Source organism: Mesoplodon bidens (assembly GCF_964165515.1).
Source record: "Mesoplodon bidens genome assembly, chromosome: X".
Taxonomy (NCBI): domain Eukaryota; kingdom Metazoa; phylum Chordata; class Mammalia; order Artiodactyla; family Ziphiidae; genus Mesoplodon; species Mesoplodon bidens.
Genome location: NC_138163.1, coordinates 139,638,364 through 139,654,354, shown reverse-complemented (window position 1 = coordinate 139,654,354; position 15,991 = coordinate 139,638,364). Strand labels below are relative to the sequence as shown.

The window sequence follows — 15,991 nt, the reverse complement described above, 5'->3', positions numbered from 1 at the left end:
GAAGTCAATGAAATAGAAAACAGAAACAATACACAAAACAAATGAAACCAAAAGCTGGTTCTCTGAAAATAACAGTAAAATTGTTAAACTTCTGGCAACAGTAATTACGACAGAAGACTCACTATGCTGATATTAGAAACAGAATGGCAATATCACTACAATTACTGGAGATGTTAAAAGCAAAATAAAGGGCTTCCCTGGTGGCGCAGTGGTTGGGGGTCCGCCTGCCGATGCAGGGGGCGCGGGTTCGTGCCCCAGTCCGGGAAGATCCCACTTGCCACGGAGCGGCTGGGCCCGTGAGCCATGGCCGTTGGGCCTACGCGTCCAGAGCCTGTGCTCCGCAACGGGAGAGGCCACAACAGTGAGAGCCCCGCGTACCACACACACACAAAAAAAAAACCAAAATAAAGAAACACTAAGAAAAACAACTTTATGGCCCTGCCTTATCAGGGAAAATTTAGTCTTTACAATGAAATACGATACTAACTTTAGGTCCTTAGATACGCTTCATCATGTTGAAATATTATATTACATACATATAGTACTACATACATATAATACACAGTGTTTGCATATATATAGTATGGGTTCATTTGGACAATATTTTTTAAAGAATTTTGCAATTATGATTAGGAGAGATATTTTTCTGTAGTTTTTTTTTCCCCCTAATTATACTACATTGGTCTGTTTTTGGTATTAGGGTATGTTTAGCCTTATAGAATGAGATTTAAAATGCTCCTTTTTCTTTCAGCTTATGAGACAATTTGTGTAGAATTAGTATTTTTTTTAATCTATTAAAAAATTTAGGAGACTTCCCTGGTGGCGTAGTGGTTAAGAATCCTCCTGACAATGCAGGGGACACGGGTTTGAGCCCTGGTCCGGGAAAATCCCACATGCTGTGGAGCAACTAAGCCCTTGCGCCACAACTACTGAGCCTGTGCTGTAGAGCCTGTGAGCCACAACTACTGAGCCCATGTGCCACCGCTACTGAAGCCCACATGCCTAGAGCCCGTGCTCCACAACAAGAGAAGCCACCGCAATGAGAAGCCCGTGCACTGCAACAAAGAGTAGCCCCTGCTCACCGCAATTAGAGAAAGCCTGCACACAGCAATGAAGACACAATGCAGCCAAAATAAATAAATAAATTAATTAATTAATTTTAAAAAATTGATGTAAAGGAATGGCTGTTTTTCTATGGACTTGTGTCTTTCCTTTAAAGGGATATGGACACATATTCTTTTTTTTTCTTTTTTTTTTTAAGGGCTTCAAATGCTTGGCTTTTTATTTATTTATTCATTCATTCATTTATTTATTTATTTTATTTAGGCTCTGTTGGGTCTTCGTTTCTGTGCGAGGGCTTTCTCTAGTTGTGGCGAGTGAGGGCCACTCTTCATCGCGGTGCGCGGGCCTCTCACTATCGCGGCCTCTCTTGTTGTGGAGCACAGGCTCCAGACGCGCAGGCTCAGTAGTTGTGGCTCACGGGCCTAGTTGGGCCACGGCATGTGGGATCTTCCCAGACCAGGGCTCGAACCCGTGTCCCCTGCATTAGCAGGCAGATTCTCAACCACTGCGCCACCAGGGAAGCCCTGGACACATATTCTTTATAACAAACAGAATTCCATAGCAACTGCAAAAGTTGGTAAGAATAATTTCATATAAGCATGTAATAAAGGAAAGATGTAATAATCACTTTATAATTACAATGCTATAAATGTTGCCACTTCTACTTACAGATAGATGAAGCTGAATTATTAAAAAATACCTGTGTGTATGTACATTTGTATACATATGAATATATGTAACAGTTTATCATTTTCTCAAAACAAAGAAGAATACAAGCTGTATTTCTTTTCTGATTAATTAAATGATACTCTTACTAAGTGGAAAACTTGGAATATATAGGGTAAATATCAATGTAATTAAGAACACAGTAATCTATTTCTTTTTGTAATATTCTAACAAAAATATTTTTCCTAAATAGAATAAATATCTCTACTTGGAGCAAAACTACTGATCTTCACCAATATTTAGTTAAGTTATAATTTTGATTGAAATATTCTTGTTATCTTATTTGAAGTCACAATTTCTGATCTAAAAATACAGGTTTTAAAAAATTATTTCATGTTTTGATCTTTGAAAATTACTTTCTAGTTTAGACTTCATCAAGGTCAATAATACATGTCAAGCAAAGAAAAGAAAAGAAAATTTATTCTAAAAGTTAACCAAAATCAAATCAACATATTTTAATAGAGATCATTTTTTGATTACATTTTAAAAGAAAAATAAAAGAGACATGTATATGGGAACTAGTTAAAGTTCTGAAAATGTAGTCTGATTAATGCTGACTTGTTCTTTTTCTCTTTTTCCCCCTTAAAGAAAAAATATACACTAGCAAGGTATGTCCTTGGGAATCCCTGACAATTCATCTGTATTCTGTTCACAGAAACTTTAAGATCTGCTTCCAAAACTGAAAGCCTGTCAACAGGTTATGATTGTAAAAAATAGAAAACAAGTATTTTTCAGAAATGTCTCAGACTTCCCTGGTGGCGCAGTGGTTAAGGATCTGCCTGCCAATGCTGGGGACACGGGTTCGAGCCCTGGCCCGGGAAGATCCCATGTGCCACGGAGCAACTAAGCCCATGTGCCACAACTACTGAGCCTGTGTGCTAGAGCCAGCGAGCCACAACTACTGAGCTCGTGTGCCACAACTACTGAAGCCCACGAGCCACAACTACTGAAGCCCATGCGCCTAGAGCCCGTGCTCTGCAACAAGAGAAGCCACCGCAATGAGAAGCCCGTACACCGCAACGAAGAGTAGCCCCCGCTCACCTTAACTAGAGAAAGCCTGCGTGCAGCAACAAAGACCCAGCACAGCCAAAAATAAATAAGTAGAAGACATTAAAAAAAAAAAAAGTCTCAAAATACGTTACTATGAATGTGTGTGTTCACGTAGAGCCTAACAGTCAAAATACAAACAAAAAAAAAGAACCACCTTTTTAGGTGCCCATTTTATTGGGTTGGCCAAAAAAGCTCGTTTGGGTTTTTCCGTTAAGATGTTACGGAAAATGTATGAAAAACAAAAATAAATTAAATCGTGGTTGCAAAATATGTGCCTAAAATCAAAAGGAAAAGAAAAAGGTAAACTAATCTCAACTTTACTTGAAATCAATTGCAGTCCCTAAATAATACTCACTTCCCCCCACTCATTACCCTTAGAGGAGATGAAACGTTGAGATGAGTCAACCTTAGGGACTCGAACAGAACTTAAGAGGTTTTCTAACACATGTCCTTTACCCAGGACGATGGTAGCTGCGTGTAACCCAGTCAAGGCTCACAGAAAGTCAAAAATTAAGCAAAATTCACGACAGAACTTAGTGAATGCTCAGATGCAATATATTTTATCCACCTTTCTGCATTTCATAAACAACCCAGACTCTTTAAGCAATGTAGAAAAAGTAGACTCCACAGGGCAATAGGAGTAACACTCATTTTTATCAGTTGGGCTTATATATATATATTTCCAAATAGTCCTAAACTAACGTGAACCCCATCAACACTCTCATTTCTTCCTTTCCTTCCCTTGTTACGTAAATCAGGGCCATCCGTACCTATTCAGCTAAATACAAGTTGCCTGGAAGGGGCTTATTGATATGAGTCCTGGAGGGAAACTGAAGGGTGGGAAAGGTTTCCTTCTGACTGTGGTCTCATCATCCCTTAATGATCACACACCATCCTTTTGAAGAAGACCCAACAGTTCTGAAGAACTTGCGTGTGAACTGGAAAACAAGCATCTGTGTTCTAATCTACAGCAGGGTGTGGAGAGATGAGCAAGCAGGGGAAAGCCATAGATTTCAACCAGGCACTCCTGGCTGAAAGAAGAAAGTCCTCAACAGACAGGCAGCCCTGCCCTCAGGCTATCTCCTGTATCATCTGGGGTGCCCAGGAATCTTCCAGCACACTAGGACCAAGCAGGGTCACAGGACTCCAGAACAGAGGCAAAGGAGGGCTGCTAGATCAGATGAATGGAAGAGAGACCCTTGGAGTTGGCCACCATAATGGTACCCACGGCCAAGGTGCACCAGACAGAAAAGACAATAAACAGCACCAGCTAGAATCACAAATTAAGGAGGGTAGCAGAGCAAGTCGTTCCCAGATGGACGAAGGGTAACACCAATGACCAGAAGGGCCCAACATGGCGCCCAGCGGACCCTCTCTCCCCTGCATCCAGGATTCCAAAGATGTCCCTCCTCCACATCTTTGGGGGAGAAGCAGAGGCTAGAAGGCTGAGAGTCTTGAGATTTCTTTCCAAGACATTCTATCTAATAATAAGAAAAATGATTCAAATTATATAGTGGAACTAAGATGTTAAACTGTGTCAAAGAGGTAGTTGATTTTTTTTTTTTCTATTAACTAGCAGGTTGGGATTTGAAGGACAGATGATTCCAGACTAAATAAATGTCATTTTCCCTGTCCATCCAAGTGGCAGCGTAAATGACATTTTTGAGCATATTATTAGATTCTGTAGTGGAGCTTATACATCGAAGCATTCACTCAGATGGACAGCCAAACGTCCATGAGAGGAACTGTCTCATGTTTGCCAGTCTTTCTTATATGTTGATGTGGGAATGACTGTTCGAACAAGGGAGCTGTGAATACTTGATTGTGGCAACGCAGGGAGAAAAGACCCCCAGAAGGTTGGGCTTGGTGGCATCATTCCAATGTCACAGCTCTATTCAGAAGAGGTGACCTTCCCCGTCAACGGGGAGTTGTCACCATGAAGTAGGATAGTATCCTGAGTCCTCCTGGGCCTTTCCAATACTGCTTCTCATGATGCATGAGAAGTCTGTGTGACAACTAACTTCAGTGCACAGAACCTTCAGTCCCACAGGGGATTCATTTGCTAAAGGATGTGTATCCGGCAGGGCCAACTAATTAAATGGTTCCCGCTGGCATTGATGAAGCACCCTGTGTGGGCGTTGATAGTTTACAGGCACAAAGATAGGATGTCAAAGAGCTTTGCTTAAGGAGCACAGCTTCGGGATATAGCTACTGGTTTCCCTTCCATTTTTCCCCCTAATGTCTACTGTGCCCATAATTGTGAGTTGCATTTGCTTGTGTCACAATTTATTGAGATACAAATTGCACACTGTGGGGCTTCCCTAGTGGCGCAGTGGTTGAGAGTCCGCCTGCCGATGCAGGGGACACGGGTTCGTGCCCCGGTCCAGGAAGATCCCACGTGCCGCGGAGCGGCTGGGCCCATGAGCCATGGCCACTGAGCCTGTGCGACTGGAGCCTGTGCTCCCCAACGGGAGAGGCCACAACAGTGAGAGGCACGCGTACCACAAAAAAAAAAATTGCACACTGTGAAATGCACAGATGGGAAACATGTGCTTAGATATTTTGATAATTCCATGAATTGGCCACCTTAAGATGGAGAGTATTTTTATCACTAGAAAAAATGCTCCCACGTTTCTTCCAGGATTGAAGACCATGGCTCTGTGCTGTATTACCACAGTTTGTTTTTTCTGCTTGGTGTTGAACTTCATACAAACCTAAGTTCAACACACAAATGTGCACTGATCTGTATCTGATTTCTTTCAGTCAACCTAATGTCAATAAGAGCCACCCATACTATTCACACATCAGTATTTGATTTTTCTTTTTTTTTTTCCCCCAGTGCGTAATATCCCATGGTATGAATACACTGCAATTTGCTTATTCATTCTCCTGGTGAGTTTTGTTGAGTTTTTTTTTTTTTTTTCCAGTATGTTTTCTGCATCTCCTAAGTTGATGATATGGTTTCTCATCTTCATTCTGGTAACGGAATTACAGAGACAAACATGGATTCATTTTCACGTGTTAAACCCACCTGACGTTTCTGGACACAAGGCACTTAGTCATGATGTTGTGTTCTTTTTGCATATGGCTGGATGTGATTTGTAAACTGGGCACCTGACTCAAGGAAATTCTCCCTGGGAACCTCGCTTTTAATTATTTCCAAGCAGCAGAGTACAGGTTAAACACAATCTACAACTGACTTTACAAAAAGAAAGAAAGCACATACTAGACAATGAAATTGAGTACGGAAGATGTAATTATGTTATGGAAACTATTCTTCACTACAAGAGCTCATTGGTGTGTCTTTAGCTCAAGTACCTGATATTTTCTTGGTAAACTTCTTAAGGGCTAAGGAATGAAATAAACAGCAGGAGACTTACCCTGAGTCTTGAACTTAATGTGTGTCTACCCCTATGCTCCAACCCACCTCTTGTGAATCCTTTCTTTGTCCCTTACAGATATCCATCATATCTTGGGTCCAATATGCGAATGTGGGGTAACATCTCCCCCATGATTTATACTTACAATCTTATTCTACTTATAAAGTTATCCAACAGCCTGAGCACCAAGAGGTAAGCATATCAAGTCTACACTTCAGCTTGTTATTGGAAAGCTTTGTCCGAATATGTATTACTTGGTTCCTGCCCGTCTCGAACAGGGCCTGCCTAGCAACGACTCCCCATTTTTAGAAATATCGTCTTTGCAAAAATCTCTCTACAGCTTTGACATACAGACAACCCAGCACTTTTGCATCTAAGAGTCAAATGTATGCAGGATCTTTCAACTCCTCTCTTCTCTGTATTTTCTGAGTGTATTGCCAAGAATCCTTCACACACAGATGATGTCTCAAGTGGTGACGTGAATAATGGTGAAGTTCTGTTGAATGTGAAAATACATGATTTTGGCAATAAATTCAACAGACTATTAATGCTTGGTCTAGCTTCCCTCCCCCGCAACCTCTCTCTTTCACACACACACACACACACACACATAAATAATCTCCAAATTGACTAAACGGAGTGCAGAAGTGCCATGATTGTACAGAACAGACCTGAAAAGAGAAACTCCCAGGAACATGGAACCAAGCTCTTATCTGACTTTCATATAATGAGGATTTAGAATGAAACACATTTCCAAAATCAAGAGAGAAGAGCCAGCTGCCCCTGGATGGGAGGCACGATATTTCCTTGTCCCCTTCTTTCTACACTGGATAGAATGTTTCGTTTCGTTGAAGTCAAATGTTCTCAAGAGTGAGATTGGCAGACTGAAGAGGGTGACGTCCAAGTTCAGGGTAGAGGCATTCCTTAGTCCCTGAGGGTGACATTCAAAATAATATTGCTGTTCTGAGACTTCCCTGGCGGTCCAGCAGTTAAGGCTCTGTGCTTACACTGCAAGGGTCGTGGATGCGATCCCTAGTCAGGGAACTAAGATCCCACATGCCGTGCGGCATGGCCAAAATAATAATAATAATAATAACTTTTGCTGTTCTGTAAATTCTGTGGTCTCTTACATTATTACTACACATAAGTGAGGGCTGTGAATCTCATGCTAGAACATTGGTTATGATGCTCCAACTGTAAACACATGCATTTGAAATAATTACACTCATTCTGAAGTCACAGTGACTCAACTATATGTATTCAAAATGTCCAAAGGCCACCAGTAAGATCAACAGTATTAAAGGACTGATTTGTTGAAAGCTGGCTATTTCTGATTTATCTTTCAGGATAGCCATTATCTGCCCTCTTTTTTCTAGATGTCTTTTCTCTTTGATAGGAAAATAATGTAAATGACACAAAAATAGCTTAATTGGCTCCAAGAGACAAAGCAAGTGTTAATCAAAAGGGCAAAAACACTGAAGTACATTTTGCATTTAATATTACATAGATCAAAGTCCACTGCCTGTGAGGACTTGGGGAGGTGGAAGGGTAAGCTGGGACGAAGTGAGAGAGTGGCATGGACATATGCACATTACCAAATGTAAAATAGATAGATAGATAGTGGGAAGCAGCCACATAGCACAGGGAGATCAGCTTTGTGCTTTGTGGGATAGGGAGGGTGGGAGGGAGATGCAAGAGGGAGGGGATATGGGGATATATGTATATGTACAGCTGATTCACTTTGTTATACAGCAGAAACTAACACACCATTGTAAAGCAATTATACTCCAGAAAAGATGTTAAAAAAAAAAGGAAGAAAGAAATGCTTTATCACAGTGGTCTAGATGGCATTCAGGATGACACTGTTTAAAAGTATGGACATGAAGCCCATCAGTTAAAAAGATTTTCAGAAATTGGTCCTTTGAAGGTCAGAGGTTTAGGAAAACCTTAACCAACTTAATTTGCTTATATTGCCTTTTTAAAGTATATGCAAGAGTCTTATATGGTAACTACATATTTAATTAAGTTGAAAAAAGGTCTTTCAGACCTCAAATAATATGTGATAAAAGAGACTGTCTCATGGTTTAGTTGTTCAGTTGTTTGTAAAATAGGATTGGTCATTAAAATTAATGATTACATTAGAGGCAATAAAATATACAAATTATAATTAAAGAAAAAAAAACACAAGTCCACTGCCTGTTATGGTTTTCATCTTTTCAAATAGATTTAAATAGCTCTACAAAACCTAAAGTGGTAAGTCTAAATCTAACAAGCATGTCATTCTAAATAAAATAACAACAAAAGCAATAGTAGGAAGAAGAAGGAGGAAAAGGAGGAGAAAGTTCTAGCATAGTATCAGGGAAAACAGCAGGAACTCAAGTGCATTCTGCCAGGCTTGATGCTTAAGAGGACCTTTTATTATAAAGGATAAGAGAGGGAACTATGTTTGCACCCCGTGGCTGGAGTAATACCCTTCAGCAATTAAAGTTCATCTCTGTAATTAAATCAACAGGAGTAAGAATTGCCTCTTTGTGGAAAGGTCATACATCACGGCAAAGGCGGAAATCTCAAGCTTATACAAGAAACGCTAATTAATTGCCAAACCATTAGACAGTTCTAACGCTCTGCAGGCACACCTAAGAACTTAGAAAGATTCCAGGTAAGATTTTGAAGGAAACATTGACAGAATATAAGGGAACGTTATTTATCAATGACAGCATTTCTTCTTCTCTTTTCTTGCTTTAGAATTGACAGGTTTTTACAAATCTAAGGATGCTCTTATTGGTTTCTGGGAGAAAATGTTTCTCAGAGACAGTCGTGTTGAAGAAGTCAGGTAACATAGGAGAATGTACTCTTAAAATTTAAAAACACAAATAATAATTTGGTAAATTACATTAAGTTAATCAGTTTGAATAACTATTAAGTGAAAACATTACAGAAAAAATAAAGTTTCGTGTTTACTATCGAAATCCTATACTCTTAATGTAAAATAGTTTATGGTGGGACTTCCCTGGTGGTGCAGTGGTTAGGAATCCACCTGCCAATGCAGGGGACATGGGTTCGAGCCCTGGGATGGAAAGATCCCACATGCTGCAGAGCAACTAAGCCCGTGCGCCACAACTACTGAGCCTGTGCTCTAGAGCCCACGAGCCACAGCTACTGAGCCCACGCGCCATAAGTACTGAAGTTCGCGCGCCTAGAGCCCATGCTCTGAAACAAGAGAAGCCACCGCAATGAGAAGCCCACGCACTGCAATGAAGAGTAGCCCCCGCTCGCCGCAATTAGAGAAAGCCCACACAGCAACGAAGACCCAACGCAGCCATAAATAAATTAATTAATTAATTTTAAAAATAGCTTATGGTAATAAGTTGTCAATGTTACCTTTATTAGAAAATATTTCTGGTTATATATCTTTTAACCCATCACCTAGGAAGGACGGAAAGAAAAAACATAGTTTTCAGCCTGAGACAAAGTTCCAGTGCAAATTAGCCAAAATACGACAAGTGTTTAGATGTTTCAAGGTCAGTTGAAGAAATGAAGGATGTCAGCATCAGGATATTAATAACATAAAATTATTTTAAAATGTGTATATCACTGTATGTTTTTAAAAAGAAAATATTTCCAAGTCAAGAATTAGGAACCTAACTATTGAACTAAAGAGAAAGCTCTGGGCTTCCCTGGTGAGCCATGGCCACTGAGCCTGAGCGTCCGGAGCCTGTGCTCCACAATGGGAGAGGCCCGCGTACCGCAAAAAAAAAAAAAAAAAAAAAGCTCCTATAGATGATTTAGGAAAGGTAAGAATAAAACAAAATACTTCTTCCTTAGAAATAAAGTCTCAGCTAAATTCTACACAAACAGAATGACAGCGAATGGCCAACTGTTTCATATCTATATATTCATATATATATATATGAATATATATATTTTTTTCCATGAAATACAGGACTAAGTGATTTTCCAAATTAGCTACTCAGAATGTGGATTCCACATGCTGCACAGGAGTATTTGCCCTTACAGAACTAATATCCATGAAATTAAAATGCTTATATTTTTATTTTCATTCCCAACCAAAGATTCACTCTTTTTCCACTGCACTGTAATGTCATGGTTTCTATTTGTCGGTTATGTACTCACGACAAGGAATAAGCCAATTAAGTGATCTTTAGGGCATTAATAAAAACAGTCCTCAGAATAACACAGTTTTAACTCTGCTAATCTAAATTACTGAATTAAGTGGGAATAAAAAATGAACTTAGTTTTTGGTGGCATTGTATTCAATCACGTGTGGCCCAGCTAAAGATGAACTTAGAATGTAATACAAGTTTACTGGGAAAGCAAAATATTTCTGGATGGCTTCCAAGCTCAACCTTCATGCTTTTTCACAGAACTCAATTCTGTCTTCACTTTTCCTTTTCCACTTAAATGACTACAATCCAACTATTAATTTCCTGGCAACACTGTGACCAAGCATTTCATTTTGTATTCATTGCCCACATCAGGGCAAAGTATTTTTTTAGACGCCTATGGCCAACTTCCCTGCCCCCTGATTTCTCATCAATTTTCCAGGGATTTTGGAGGTAGGTTTTTATTTGCCAACACAGTTTTTATTCCGTTAGAAGCAATGAATCTTACAAAATAAAGAGCTTCTATACTAGCAACAAAGAATTACAATGTGTAATTTTAAAAAGACAGTTTGTATTAATTTTTGAAAAGACATACTTTAGTATCAAATATAGACCTTATATATGATATATACTTATGAATCAATATACATAACTTCACACACAGTGTATATGTGTGGGTATACCCGTATGTGCATATGTGTATATATGAACATATGCATATATATTTTATATATGTGTATAAAACATAGCTAACACATGACAAAATAATTTAAGAAAAATAAGACATTGTACTGTACAATATTGAAAAAATTAAATGTGCCAATAAATACACAATTGGCATGTGTTAGAAGACCCTCTGTCATTAACATCTTTATAAGCTCCACATGGGTGCAATCAAATTCCCCACTGTTTTCTTTGTGAAGCTCAAAGGGAAAGGTGTCTCAAACAGGGAATACTGGCTCCTTCCTAGACACTGTGTACATGTCCTTGTGTTATTAAAAATACCCAAATCTACGTGTTTCTTCCTTTACTAGTTGAGGTGGATCCTGAAGCTTCTATAGAAGACCAACAGGCCAAGAACAGAAAACTACCTTCTGAGGAGGAACGAGATCAGACGTTGCCCTACTGTGTGCCAGGTGTCATAAAAGGTTCTAGTAATAAAGACTATGGTAAGGAAACAGGGATTAAGTATTGATTAATCACATGGGGAGATGAGGAGTGAATCCAAAAATCAATGCGATTCTTGTCTTTGCACAGTACAGGTATTTCAAAAACCGGTGTAAGATAATTCCAATCCCTGGAGGCTTGTGCACTGGACCCCTGTGCCTACAGGCTCTTGTTCATGGTGCTTTCTTCTCTGCAAGTGCTTTATGACTTTGGGCAAGTGCGTCAACCATCTGTCTTGCAATTGTTTTTGTGGGATTGTGTCGATGTCAGTCATGAATGGAGATTCTACCAGAGAAGACATGTGTTTGTACCTGCCAGGTATGGGGGAACACACCAACTGGGGGATCGCTTTACAGTAATTTATATCTCAAAGTTCTAGAATCACAGTGCAAGTATCTATTCTGGCTAACCATGCACTGCCTGGTCATTCAGAGTTTAGGGTACATCATCTTCTCCACTATTTGGGGCCGAGATTATAGATAAACAACTTACCTTGCTATCTTTGGGGAGATGATACATTTCCAATTCACCCTCCCCACACAGTGAAACCCTTTATAATCTCAAGTGTATGGGACTTTTGTATTGGAAACTCTTCATTGACTAAGCTTGGGATTTCATCATCTCTCCCTTGATCTTTCAACGGATGAAAAAACCTCAGTTCTCCAGATCTGGGGTACTGCACTTTAGTTGAACGCGAATGGAATGCTTAATTCTTGTGTTTCTACTTTTAAATATTTAGCATGGTTTTTTTTCTCTTTGCACCTGTCAGTTGAGAATTTGTTATTCATTCTACCATCTGTGATTGTTTTCATCAGGTTGGTGTATCAAGCACCAAGGATTCTAATCAAGTCAATCTTTAAAAGTCAACAGAACGAAATTAAGATTTGACCCATAATCTAATTGCACTGAAACAATTGCCATTTAGTCTACCACCTTCTAAATGTAACCCTTTGTAACAGCATTATTGAGGTATCATTGCTATACAAAGAACTGCACACATGTAATGTGTACAATTCAATGAGTTTGTACATAGACGCCTGTGATACCATCGCCACCATCCAGGTAACAGACACAACTAACACATCGCCAAGTTTCCTTGTGTCCCTTTGGTTTAGTTTTGTGGTAAGAACACTCCCCATGAGATGTACATTTGTAAGAAATGCTGAAGTGCACACCACCATCTTGTGAACTAGAGGCGTGTGCTGTACCCAAGATCTGTGGGATGTATTCATCCAGCGTAACTGAAGCTTTGCACCCTTTGACCGACCACTCCTCATGCCCGCAGCCCCCAGACATGGGCAACCACTACTGGACCCTCTGCTTCTGTGGGTGACCCTTTCAGAGTCCACGTATAAAGGAGATCGTGCGGTACGTGTGCTTCTCTTATCAGCTTATTTCACTGGGCATCATGTCTTCCAGCATCATTCATGTTGTCACATATGGCAGAAGTTCCTTCTTTTCTGAGGCTGGATAGAATTTAAAATGTGTAAGCCGTGTGAGTGTGTGTGTACGCACACACGCTGGTCATTTGCCCCTTTGCTCAGAGCCATCCTCACCCTCAGCTTGCTCTGTCTGCAGGCGCCAGGCTCTCCTGCCAGCTGGCATCTTATTGTCACCAACAGGAGGCTGAGATAGGGCACGGGAAGGAGAAAGGAGGTGAGAACCCAGATACTGCTTTGCATCTGCTTTTCAAGAAGCTATGCCAGGGCTTCCCTGGTGGCGCAGTGGTTGAGAGTCCGCCTGCCAATGCAGGGGACATGGGTTCGATCCCTGGTCCGGGAGGGTCCCACATGCCACAGAGCAACTGAGCCCATGAGCCACAATTACTGAGCCTGTGCTCTAGAGCCAGTGAGCCACAACTACTGAGCCCGCATGACACAACTGCTGAAGCCTACATGCCTAGAGCCCGTGCTCTGCAACAGGAGAAGCCACCGCAATGAGAAGCCCACTCACCGCAACGAAGACCCAACGCAGCCAAAAATAAATAAATAAAATAAATAAATTTATAAAAAGAAAAAAAAAAGAAGCTATGCCATCTGCAGCTTTGTCCCCTGCACAGTCCCAGCGCCTGACACTTAGGTCCAGTACCCAGACTCCCTCGGGCGGCTCAAGCCTGGAAAGGCTCTCTCCATCCCCAGTGCAGCTTTCCAGCTCTCTCAATACATTGGCAAACAGCTTCCAACATGTAATTCTCCTCTTCAGCTAGCTGGTGTAGCTCCTGTTTTTCTGACTGGGTCATGAATGACATACTCTGCACTCTGAATCGCTATTTTAATTCACGTAACTTTACAGAGTTGCTCAGCCACTGGCAGAAATTCCTATTAGCCCTGGAATTAATTAGGCATATAATGAAAAGGACCCATGGTATTCTGAGATTCTTCACCTCTTACCCATGATAACCATTTGTCCAGATCAATGACCTGTCAGTTTAGTAATTTCCCAGAGACAGTAGATGCTTTTGTGTAAATAACGAGCAACTTTAGTATCGCAAACTTATAACATCTGTATGTCTAGAACCCTTTCTCCCTAGATTCAAGTCTCCACGCAACCAAACAAAAAAATTACAGTAACTTAAAAGCCATCCGTTTTCATTAAAAAATGTGTATTCCTGGCAGTTTAAGAACTACAAATTTTATTTAGGTGACCTTTTAACATGAGGGCTACTGTATTACCAAATATTAAATAATTTTTTAAAACGTTCTAATTTTCTAGTTAATGCGTCATTTGAAAGATGGATTAAACTCCTATCTTAAGAAGTGAAGTTTGATTAGATAATAAAAGTCAATTTCCCAACAAATATGAGTTAATATCCTTAAGGAATTTATGCCAATATACAAAACAGAGGAGAATTTCAGGATGCCGAGTCCCATCTGCATGAACGTTGCTTGTTTGTCAGTGAGAAAAGTAATCACATCTTTCTCTTTAGAGCTTCAGAGATATTCAAGGGATGCTCACAACTCCCTCTCACTTTGTTTTCTCTCTGTAGATGTCAGCCATGCTGATTTTATGTCACGGAGCTTATCTCACTGCCTTGTACATATCTCTTTTCTAATAATTCAACACCAGTTAAAACCCTAGACCACAACGGGGAAGTCGCATTGTTTAGTTTTTACACATGAATTCCATGAATTCTTCCAAAACGTGTATTTTGAATATACGTAATTGGCATCATTGTCAGAGAGTTCTATTTTTTCTTTCTTTTTTTTTGCGGTACATGGGCCTCTCACTGTTGTGGCCTCTCCCGTTGAGGAGCACAGGCTCCGGACGCTCAGGCTCAGCGGCCATGGCTCACGGGCCCAGCCACTCCGCGGCATGTGGGATCTTCCTGGACCAGGGCACGAACCCGTGTCCCCTGCATTGGCAGGTGGACTCCCAACCACTGTGCCACCAGGGAAGCCCGAGAGTTCTATTTTATTTTATTTCTTTTTTATTTTTTATTTTTTGTGGTACGCGGGCCTCTCACTGCTGTGGCCTCTCCCGTTGCGGAGCACAGGCTCCGGATGCGCAGGCTCAGCAGCCATGGCTCACGGGCCCAGCCGCTCCGCGGCATGTGGGATCTTCCCAGACCGGGGCACGAACCCATGTCCCCTGAATCAGCAGGCGGACTCCCAACCACTGCGCCACCAGGGAAGCCCGAGAGTTCTATTTTAAATGTTTAAGTGTTGAGGAATTCGTTTTGGTTCTGCAACTCCAGAGTGGTATTTAACACTATCTTAAAAAAACAAATCGCAACATACATTTAGAGGATTGTGTTTCGTATACACGTCTCTGTCACACGCCTTATGGTTTACATATGAATAGCATTAAAGTCGTTTGCCATATATTTGCCTATGGGTTTTATGTCCCTCATGAGTTTGCAAAATATTTGTGAGCACATCAAATCTTAGTCACCTCTATGGAGCAAGAAAACTTGGCATCTAACCTTGTTCCATCCAAAGTTTCAGAGACGAGCCCTGATGAGCATGCAAAGAAGAGAGAAATCTGGAAAATGAAGTATTCTGAGGGGAGAACCCAGAAAGCTCATTCAGAAGAAATGAATCCATTTGGAAAAAAGCAAATGTAACAGGTGTTGGTAGGTACTGCTGAAATGATTTCTCAACTCTGGTCATTCCTCAAAAATGTAAGGAAAAAAAGAAAACTTAAGTCATGAAAATCTTGGGGATTATATGACATGTATCAGGCAGAACTGCTCTGTGGATGATTTACAACAACTTGACAGAGAGAAGATGGTCTTCAGGACTGAGTTAGACTACCTTGGTTCCAAGAAAAAAAGGTACTATTCCAGATGACCTAATACTCTTAAAATATGAGCATGTACTCCCATATGCTAAAACACTGGCTTTCATAAGATAACACAATTTTGGATTTTATCTGACATTTCTGGAAGTCCTTCTTGGACCCCACTGTAGGATGCTCTCTCTTTGCCAGATCTTAAACTTTCATTTTTTTCCTAGAACTGGTTTCTTTAAACCCAGTCTTACT

The 15,991-nt window shown here is 40.5% G+C and overlaps 1 long non-coding RNA gene across 1 annotated transcript in view; it reads left to right on the top strand.

Annotated features, from left to right (window-relative positions):
* The window catches only part of LOC308608791, a 117,073-nt gene extending 104,871 nt beyond the window's left edge, over positions 1–12,202 (top strand). The window contains exons 4-6 of the long non-coding RNA XR_014014234.1: positions 6,297–6,410; positions 11,377–11,511; positions 11,600–12,202. This is a non-coding gene — a long non-coding RNA (uncharacterized lncRNA). The remainder of the gene's footprint in view (positions 1–6,296; positions 6,411–11,376; positions 11,512–11,599) is intronic.
* The last annotated feature ends 3,789 nt before the right edge of the window (positions 12,203–15,991 follow it).